At 50.8% G+C, this 9,655-nt stretch overlaps 1 long non-coding RNA gene across 1 annotated transcript in view; it reads right to left on the reverse strand.

Moving 5' to 3' along the window:
• The window catches only part of LOC107192833, a 31,020-nt gene extending 24,072 nt beyond the window's left edge, over positions 1-6,948 (reverse strand). Inside the window, exon 1 of the long non-coding RNA XR_001516313.1 lies at positions 6,904-6,948. This is a non-coding gene — a long non-coding RNA (uncharacterized LOC107192833). The remainder of the gene's footprint in view (positions 1-6,903) is intronic.
• Between the last annotated feature and the right edge of the window lie 2,707 nt (positions 6,949-9,655).

The raw sequence follows: 9,655 nt of genomic DNA on the forward strand, positions 1-9,655 counted from the left end.
ATTTCGCAGCTCGCGACGACACCGTGGTTCGGGGCACGCTTACGAGCTTTGAACCTGTAATTCACTCGGGAATAAATTCTCTCTCGAGGTGGAGCGGTCCAAGAGGATGGTCCCCTCCTCGTGGGGCACCGAAAAAAAAAAAGAAAAAAAGAAGCAACGCTCGGTCGCACCTACGTACGTTCGATCTAGGTATTGCGCGCTGCGCCGCATTGTATGTATATCGAGTGGTGTAAACTGCGGCCCAACCGAGAGTGTCGAGGAAAGAGGAAGAAGAAAATCGGGCGATGCTGGGTCCTACGAAGGTAGACGGTCACGCGAAGAGACACCTAAAAGAACATCCTCTTGTCGAAGAAGGCTACAAGGATCGTCCCTGGTTCTTGCTGGAATAAATAGACTGCTACCAGCGACGCGATGACAATGTTGGACTCCGTAACCCCGAGAAGGCACCGTTACAAATCATGCAATACTTTGACAAGAGTACGTTGAAAAATCTTGAAAAACGTTCGCAGTGGTCGAACCTTTCCTAAGGTACGCCCGGATGGTGGAGACAAATTCGAAATTTGCTGGTGTCACAGAGGCAAAGCGTACGGAACCGGATAACGATCTGTTCGAAAAGCAATATAGCGGGCTATCGCCGCGCCGGGTTCGAAGAGTATGAGGCGAAGGAAAGCGAGAAGGATGAGGCGCCACCAGGGGGGTGAATGGGTGTGTGTGTGTGGGGTGCCCTTTTCCTGAAATTTGCATCAGGTATTAAAGCGCGGTGGCTGCGTTCACCAGCGGAGTTCCTGTTTACCGACACCGAATATGGATGAAGCAGAGACACGAAGTGAGATAGAGAGAGAGAAACGAAACGGAGGGAATCGTTGACGGTCTTGGCTGCGATTCCAAGGAACCCTACGACAGTCAACTTTGGATAGTCGGTGCTACCCCAAGCCTTTGTCGTTAAATCGTCGATCGTACGACAACTGATTTCCTCGGAGGAGACTCGGTTAGGATTACGGTTGTTAGAGTCACCGACAGATCGGTCGCAGCACGGCTCGACTCTAGAGTTCCCTCTGGCGCGCGTCGTTCCTTTGGGAGGTCGCGTTGCTTCTTCGAGGATTTATTCACAGGACGGCGAGGATCGGGGAGGTAATCAACGATCCGGTTGAAACGAGGAAGAAACGCGCGGTATCCCCGTCCGATTATCATAATTGCTAGTTAATTAGGAACAGTACCCCGTGTTCGTGTCTTCTCGAGTCTCCCGCAACCAGCGCGAGGCCTCCGCTGAGCGATCCGCGCCAATTTCACGCGTAATAAAGTCGTGGGAGGAATCCAGCCGCAGATATATACCTACACCAGGTCGAGAAGAAGGAGGATGCTCTCTGGCTCGCGTAATTCACGGGCGTTTCGTTGCGCGAAATCGAAGCCACCCTGACGACACGGTGCACCGATCCGACGTTATTCCACCGTCGGGAAGACTAATGGCCGACGGATCCTTGGACGCGAACGACCCGCGGACCGACGATATTCCAGGAATGTTAACGCTCGTAATCATATTCTCTTGCCGAGCATCGTGCAAACCCCGTAAAAACGCTAGCTGGCAGTGATGTATGCCGTCGGGGGCACGCATCGCATAAGTAAGGAGGGCCTTGGGCCCATTCATCAGCTAACGGGGGAGGGGGGAATAGGCCCACGGACCATTTCGGTATTCCCCCTCCTAACTCCTCCGCCGCTGTCTCGTCTCCCGTTCTACTACCATTTCGAAGGGACACACTGTCGATCGCGTTCCCTCGACTCTCTGGGCTGCTGACGGAATCCCTATTTCGATGATTCACCGCACAAACGTAGAAATCGCCTCTACTCACATACACTATTCGAATTCCAGCGATATCCAACGGAATAGGTAGTCGGAAATAATCTTGCTCCGGTCGACGTGTTCGCGATAAACGATCGCGGTAGTTAACGTAACGCGAGAATAAACCGACTGGCTGCGTGGAATTGTTCCGTTAACGAACCGATAATAATCTCAAGAGCGAATCTACGGAGAGCAACGTCGGTAACGTTTTCGATGTTGATGTAGAAAAAACCAGGAGGCGGCGGGCGACGAATTCATCGAATGAAAGAAGAAACGGGAACGACTTTCCTGACAAATAGAATTGTGGTCATCCGGTCGAAGAGGGCACGCGTGTGTTTGCGTCGGTGAAAGGGGACGGGAACCCCGGGTGTCGCGTTCTCGGAGCACCGACGGGCGCCAAACCGCATTTTAGGCGAGCTATCCATACCAGGTGATGTTCGGGAGGACTGTAAGGATATCATTCTGCTCGGACGGCGGAGGACACGTTGGAAAGGGAGGAGGACAGGGGGGGGGCGGTTTGGACAAGGGAACGGGGAACGGGGGAGTCGGAGCAACGGGGAATGCAAAAAGGTCGTGGCCCGGCTCCGGTCTGGCCCGGCCCAACCCGGGTTGCCGCGTTTTACAAATTATTCAATTAGCCCCGCGAATTAAGGTATGCATATTCATCGCTCTCTGATACGCGTACGTGCGCTCCGCGGCGCGGCGGTGCCCGGCTACATCCACCGCGCATAAACAATTCGAGCTCGCACACGCGCGTTAGACGCTCTAACGAACTCGCAGCTGCATCCGAAATGCATCCGTTTTGCAACGATGCGGACAGGGGGGGAGGGGGCACCGTCGGACAACACGCGGCCGGTTTTCCTCCGCGGGGCGCAGTTGCATGGATATGACCGCTGGATATGTTCGCCAATCTCTGTCGAGTCGTTGCAATTGTTACATCGTATTTTTTTTTCTGAGCTGGGTCGACGATGCCCACGGCACTATGGATGTTCGGGGAATGAAAATACGAACCGACGGAGTAACAATCGCGACATTTTTGGAGTTGCAATGGATATGGCCGCTGGATACGTTCGGCAATCTCTGTCGAGTCGTTGCAATTGTTACTTCGTATTTTTTTTCTGAGCTGTTTCGACGATGCCCGCGGCACTATGGAAATTCGGGGAATGAAAATACGAATTGACGAAATAACAATCACATTTTTCGAGAATATCGACAGACGAATCGTGGAGAACGACACGAAGAGAAATCTGTTCGGTCGAAGCGATATGATTCGACGAGTAAAATGACAAAAAGCGGAATTAATTCGGAAGACAGAGCTTTTAGATTAACGTGGGACCACGAACGAAACGGACGGATTATTATTTCTTCCGGTAGATAAAGCGGGGATACGGAATGGGGGGAATATAAAAGGTCGGTACCGTAGGTGAAGTAGGCTAGGCGGTTGTATATAAGCGCAGTGGTGGTCAGAGTTACGGGTCGGGGCTTCTGGGCCGGGGTAGCGTTTAAAACAACACCGAGAAATGCACATTTTAATCGTATCGCTAATAGCCCGTCGTTTATAAGCCTCGCTGTGTCTCATGAATACGCATGTTCTTGCCGGTGACAACGGTGCAAAATTAATGCTCGCCAGGATGTATGGCGGGCTAGGGGGGGGGGGACATGCACCGAGATTTTCGTTTCGAGTCGCGATTCTTCTTTCGGACACGACGGGGACCGCCCTTCCAGCCTTTTCCACGGAATCGTTCCCTCCGCGGAACAACTACGCACAGAAGAATAATCGCGAAGCATTTCGTTTTATTAGGGGTATCTTATTCGTCGATCAATATCGGCGGTATTCCGTAAATTAGCCGGCTATAAGGAAATCGTTGGCTCCATCGGAGCCACGGGAACAAAACGCGTGTTCCGTAGATATATTGTATTCATATTTATGCGAATAATCGCGGTAATAACGGGGTCGCGTAATCGATACTCGTGTAAACGTTTTACAAAGTTAACACCGCGACTCCATCCACAGTCTTCTCATCCTCGTGTCTTCGTTTCGGTCGCGTAAGAGCGGGGACATCGTGAAACTTAGTCGATTAATCGAGAGGGGAGTCTCGATTCACGGGCGTCTTCGAGAGGACGAAAAACCGTTTCGAGGCGGATCCAGCAGGAACGATCGAGGACAAGCTTGTCTCCCCTCCTCGCGCAACACCGGCACCTTTACGAATGTAAATGTATTCCCGATCGACCGATCAGATAGTTTAATATTAATAATAGAGTATGCACCCGAGATTATCGGGCTTGCGCGGAATTTGTCGGGCCCCGTGTCACCGATACGCATCCCCCGATATATCGCCAATTATAGCCGGATTGAGTCATAACGATTCTGGTTATGTTAAACACGGGTGTTCCCGGGCTCGTTTTCGCCGCGATACGTCTCGCGGACACGATATAAGATAGCGCGCTCGCGCGAAAGCATTCCTCCACCCTGGCTTTAATTGGATACTTGTCTTTTCTTGGCCGTCCCGCGTGGCGTGCGCTCGCGAGACCACGGGAAACCGCGTTATCGCCGCGCAAAACGTTCGGCCAACCAGACGCGACGGCGATAGTCTGCCTTCAATAACGGGGCGTATTACACAAAGCCCGGGTGCTCAGTCCCTGGGTGTTGCTGTGTCTTTTTCTTCTTTCTTTTCTTTCCTTCTTTCCCCTTCCAGCAAACTATCGCGCCGCGTAACCCGTGAGTGCTCGCGCTCCGTAGACCCAACGTGTTCTCTCCGTTGGTTTTACGTCTCGACGCGGCGATCGCGTTCTCGATCGCGCCGCTCGATTCACACGGAATCTCGGATCGGTCGCGACGAGACGGCGAGCGTTAAGATCAACCGGAAAATGAATGAAAATACCGTTCGGAACGGCTGCACGTCGATTTACCGAGATTCCCAGGACTAATAATATGCCGAGGCGTCGGAGGTCGAATACCGTAACCGTATTAACGGGGGACGGCTGCTATTGCGAATATTAATTGTAGCGAGATACGACAGGCTGAAGTAAAACAGGTGTCGAAAGGAAAGAAGGGCTCGTATCTACGTGATTCCATCGGTCCCGACGACACGTACGTACAGCCGTGGCTTGCCGTATTTCTTGCTTGACTTTAATATGAGGCTCCGCGCGCGTAAGTAGACGTTACATAAAATGGCAAATATCGGAAGGGCTTACGGCTGTATTATGCCGATGGTGCGGCTTTATTGCGCGACATTCTACGGTAAAGAAAAAAAAAAAGAATAGAAAGAAAAGAAAAATAATGGGGGAAGAGCGAGACGAGGAGAACAAGAGGCTCGGGGCAGATGTACAGGATGTCGTCGTTCGAAGTGTCTACGCGCACCGCGGCTTTTCCGTCTCCCGTGCAAAAATGCACAGGGTGTCTCGCTAGGTAACGAGGCAACAAACAAATGATATTTTTTCTCTTGAAATGCCGCGTCGAAGGTTACGAAATGCATATAAGGTCGCGAACTTTGCGTTACTAGATACCGAGCGTGAAATACAAACTCGAGGAGTCTCGAGGAACGGCAGGTGGATAACGAAAGTTCCTGCGATAAATCCTACGGGATCGTATTAAGGGACGAGCATTCACGGTGCAAACAGTCGTTCGATCGTTAAGATCTAACCTACCGTGAAATATATCACGTCCAACGAAAACCATATATCTTCGGGGACGCGTTAAATTCCCGTACGATTCACTGAAAATCTACGAACGCGTTAGGTTCGCGCGAACAACCGGTGTATAGACTCCGGTTATCGATGCCCTTTAAGGATCGCGCCGGAACGGAAGCAATCGATCCTTCCTGTACGAGCACGCGTTTCCCATTTTTGTCCCACCCCGATCGATCGGCTGGCTCGTTGATTTTCAGACAGACAGAATCAACGACGACGGGCCGATCGAGAAGAGAATCTCGACGGCGAACGAGAAAAGAATTATTCCTCCGAAAAAACCGTCCTCGAATATCTGTTTTTCTTTCTTTTTTTTTTTTTTTCGTTCTTTTCTCGTGGAACGCGAAACGCGTACGGATCGTTGCAAAACGCTCGTTCCACGAAAGGAGATTTTCTTCGAGTCGCGGTCTAACAGAGATAAACGAGGTACGCGTCGGGAACGCTCGAGACGCGATCGCAGCCGATCTCGACGTTATTTCCAGCGAGAAGAACTACGATTAGAGCGATTAGAGAGACCACGGCGTGCGTGTGGAACGGAACGGTTCCATATATCTAGCCAAGCTTTGCGCAACGTTCCAACGCGCCCGGTCTCGGTCTCAATTAACGCAATTACCCGGCTCCCTCGTCTAATTACCTATCAAACGGAATTGCTATCGTGAACGCGCAGCCATTCGCTTGCGCGCGCGCGCGCGCGACCGCGAGCCTAACATCGCGGTCGTCTTTAATGAACGTTATTAATTGCTTTACGATTTTTCGATAAAACATCGCCGAGTAATCAAGTTATTATTCCCACGTTGCGCGTCCTCCAGCCGGCATCTTCTCGGTACCTTTCAGTTCCTCGTTTTTCCGTGTTCTTTTTTTTTTCCTCCCTTTTCGGACCGTAGACTCTTTTTACGCTCGGCGTTGGACTCGCGCGACGCGCCTATTAGCCCGACGTAACGTCGTATCACGATGGGACAAAAACGTTCGAAAGATTTCTTCGACGATGCCTACCACTGGGTGCCCGCTGATCGAAAACGTCGTTCGTAGATTGATATTTATGAGTTAAGTTTACGAGGCCCCCGAGGCGGTTTATAATGTAATTTATATGCGCGCTTACCGACGAAACTCGCCGCGAAACGAAGGCCGCGAGACTTAACATTCGGATTACTTCTGAGTGTCACGCGGCGAGAAGTTTTGCGGGACTCATTTGAATATCTCGCGGCCAAGTTTTATAACAGTCTCCCTCTATCTCTCCGCGCCTTGGATCTATTAGCGCAGCCGTATCGCGAAACCTTTGTCCGCCGCGAAACTGTTTGACTTTGCGCGAAAATATCCTTCCGATTCTCGCGAGTTTTTCTCGGCCGGCGGTAAGTCAATTTCGCGCCGTCGTAACTTACCTTGCGATCATCTTCGAACGATCATATGGGCCATCGACGAATCGCCTCTTCCACGGTTGGAGTGACATTACGAATATCCACCTACGAAACAAACAAACGGAATCACTCGATTTCGAACCTGCGTCGAAAGTGAAATTGCGTTTCGCCTGTTCCTCGCCACTTTGCCAGCAAAAGTGACTTCCACCGGCGATCTGGCTATCGCGAGAATCGCGCAACGGCACGAAATATTATCCGCAAGATCAAAGAAACGCGCGTGACGGTTGTCGTAAAGGGGGGGAAGGAAAAGGGCGGAGAGCACCGCGAGGGGATAAAAAGTCGTTACAGACGCGCCTTTGCGATAAGTCGACGTACCACGATGTCTCGACGATCGTCCTCGGAATCATCGTGAAAGTAGTCGTTTAGCTTGGCGAGCAGGTGAGATTGCCGTGGCGTAAGGCCGACGAGGGAATTCAGAGCGAGACGACGCGGCAGGGTGACGCAGACCAAATAACAGCCAGGGTGTGTACGGTCACGGATGCCCTCTCACCGGGTTCCCCTATTCTCTCTTATCTCTCGGGCCAATTTGATAGATGAACGATAGTTAGACCTACCGCTCTATAAAACGAAACAGGCTGCTTCGCGTCGGAGACAGGTGCGTCTTCGTGGGACGGCGACGGGGGGAAACGATGCGCACCTGACCGGTCGTTCGCGCGCGGGGAAACCGAGAGAGCCACCCTTGTATCTCTATTACCTACCGTTAAATTACTTCGAAACCACGACCGTTTCGAGGGGCAAAGATTAAAGAGGGTTCATTAGCCCGACACCCGATGAAATCTCCGAGTTAATTCTCGAATAATTGCTTCTGTAACGTGTATGTCGCGATGATCGGCAATTTTCTAGACGTTTCACCCGTATGCTCGATTTCTCGATCGTGTGTCGATAGTTCGTGTTCTTTATCAGTGTCTCAGTTGTAAGCCAGAGTTTTAATTTCGTTTCACGGGGACGAGCGAGAATATATAGGTCTTGTCGTGGAAAAAAGTCGGAATACGCGAGCCATGCGAAAGAGCGAGCGAGCTGCTGTCGGCTTTCGACGAATCCTCGGGCGCGGAGAAAGAAAACTTAGAAAAGTCGTGTCCCGAGTAAACCCGGAATCGCGGGATTATCCGAGATGATCGCCTAATAGCTTTAGGAAAGAATCGACTGGAGGGGGACTGCTTAAAATTAGCATAAGCCCCGACTCGCTCCGTCTAACGAGCGGAAGAGCCGAGACCCCAAAAGTGCTGCGACGAGACACGACGAAAAAAAAAAAAAAAAAATATAGGGAACGACGAAAATCAGCCGTCACCGATCGTAGATCGCCCGAGCAAGTAGAATGTATTCAGCTCGTCACTTTTATTTTCCTTGGCAGGTTTGCGCGTAAATTACAGCGGTCGATCTTCTGTTTGCCGAACTGATACGCGCTCGAATTAGAACCATAGACGTATAATACTTAGACCGCGTGTTCTGAATATCTCCCGTAGTCATGCCGCGTGGAAGATTAGAAAGAGTTACCTACTGTACGGTTACCAACCTGTATTTTTCCAACGACGTATGGTACGATAGAGAAGTTTTCATTGCCTAGGAAACAGAGAAGTAGAGGGAATGGAAACGCTATCTTTTTCTAATATTTGACGGCCTATCGGTTAAATTCGTAGTCCAGGTATTATACGTACTTTAATATTTTTTTCAATTTTTTTTCTAGTCTTTTAAATATACTTTTAATATATTTTGACTAGAACCGATCGTTGCGCGAAAAGACCAGTTTCTCGATCGATATCGCTAGATGCATTTCCTTGGAAGTGGGAATACATTTTCACGCATCGCGCGTGGAATTGTCGTAGCGATACATCCAGGCGATTCCGCGATGTTTCGCGTTCACGCGCGTACAATCTTCCGGGTATCGTCTGAACAGCTGTTACCGAAGCGTCTAGATTTCTTCCAATTTAGCGGCGCTGCCCCCGACGCGCGCCCGCTACGCCACGTATTGTCAGTCTTAATTGGCCTGGCTCGTGTGATTTACGAATCGAGAAAAGAAAGCGTTTCGTCGGTTCGCCCGCCCACTCGGATGAAACCACGCAGAAGCAGCTAAATACGATTTTCATGGAAATTATTAATTAACCAGGGGGGCCCGACGTGAATCGAGCGAACGGAGCAACGACAATGGCGGGCGCGAGATAGGTAACTGCGAGGCAAGACGTGCTCGCATCAGATGCGAGTTTAACGAAGCTCGCCGTCGTCGATAAAAATCTGACGGGGAGATTCGAAAGAGGCAAAGAAACGCGCGCGGCGCGAGAGGCTCTCGTGGGAGAGGAGGACCCCGCGAGGCCTCCACGAGCTTTTTTCCAAGAGCACCGAAAGTCATAAAATGTCCAGCACCCACGTAGACGACGTGTGTCACGTACACGGTGGCCCGGCTCCACGCTTCTCTCTCCGTATATTATCATCGCGTGCGTACAGTCCCTTTCATCAATGACGGGGAAACGAGTTTACGGATTTTTAACTTTAGGTATCGCGCTCCTCGAGCCGCACGAAAAGTTTCCTCGCCACTGGGATAACACCACGGAGGGGAATAAGGTGTGTCTCTCTCGATCGTCGACAGAAGACGCACGGATGAATAGCGAATAGGACCGTGTACGAGTATCGGGTAACAGTAACGAGGATAACGTTAAAAATTGTAACTTAATGGCTGTCGCCGGTATAAAATCTTAATTTTATGCAGGTCTAAATTACCGGG

This window comes from Dufourea novaeangliae, unplaced genomic scaffold (genome assembly GCF_001272555.1).
Source record: "Dufourea novaeangliae isolate 0120121106 unplaced genomic scaffold, ASM127255v1 scaffold445, whole genome shotgun sequence".
In the NCBI taxonomy this organism is placed as follows: Eukaryota; Metazoa; Arthropoda; class Insecta; order Hymenoptera; family Halictidae; genus Dufourea; species Dufourea novaeangliae.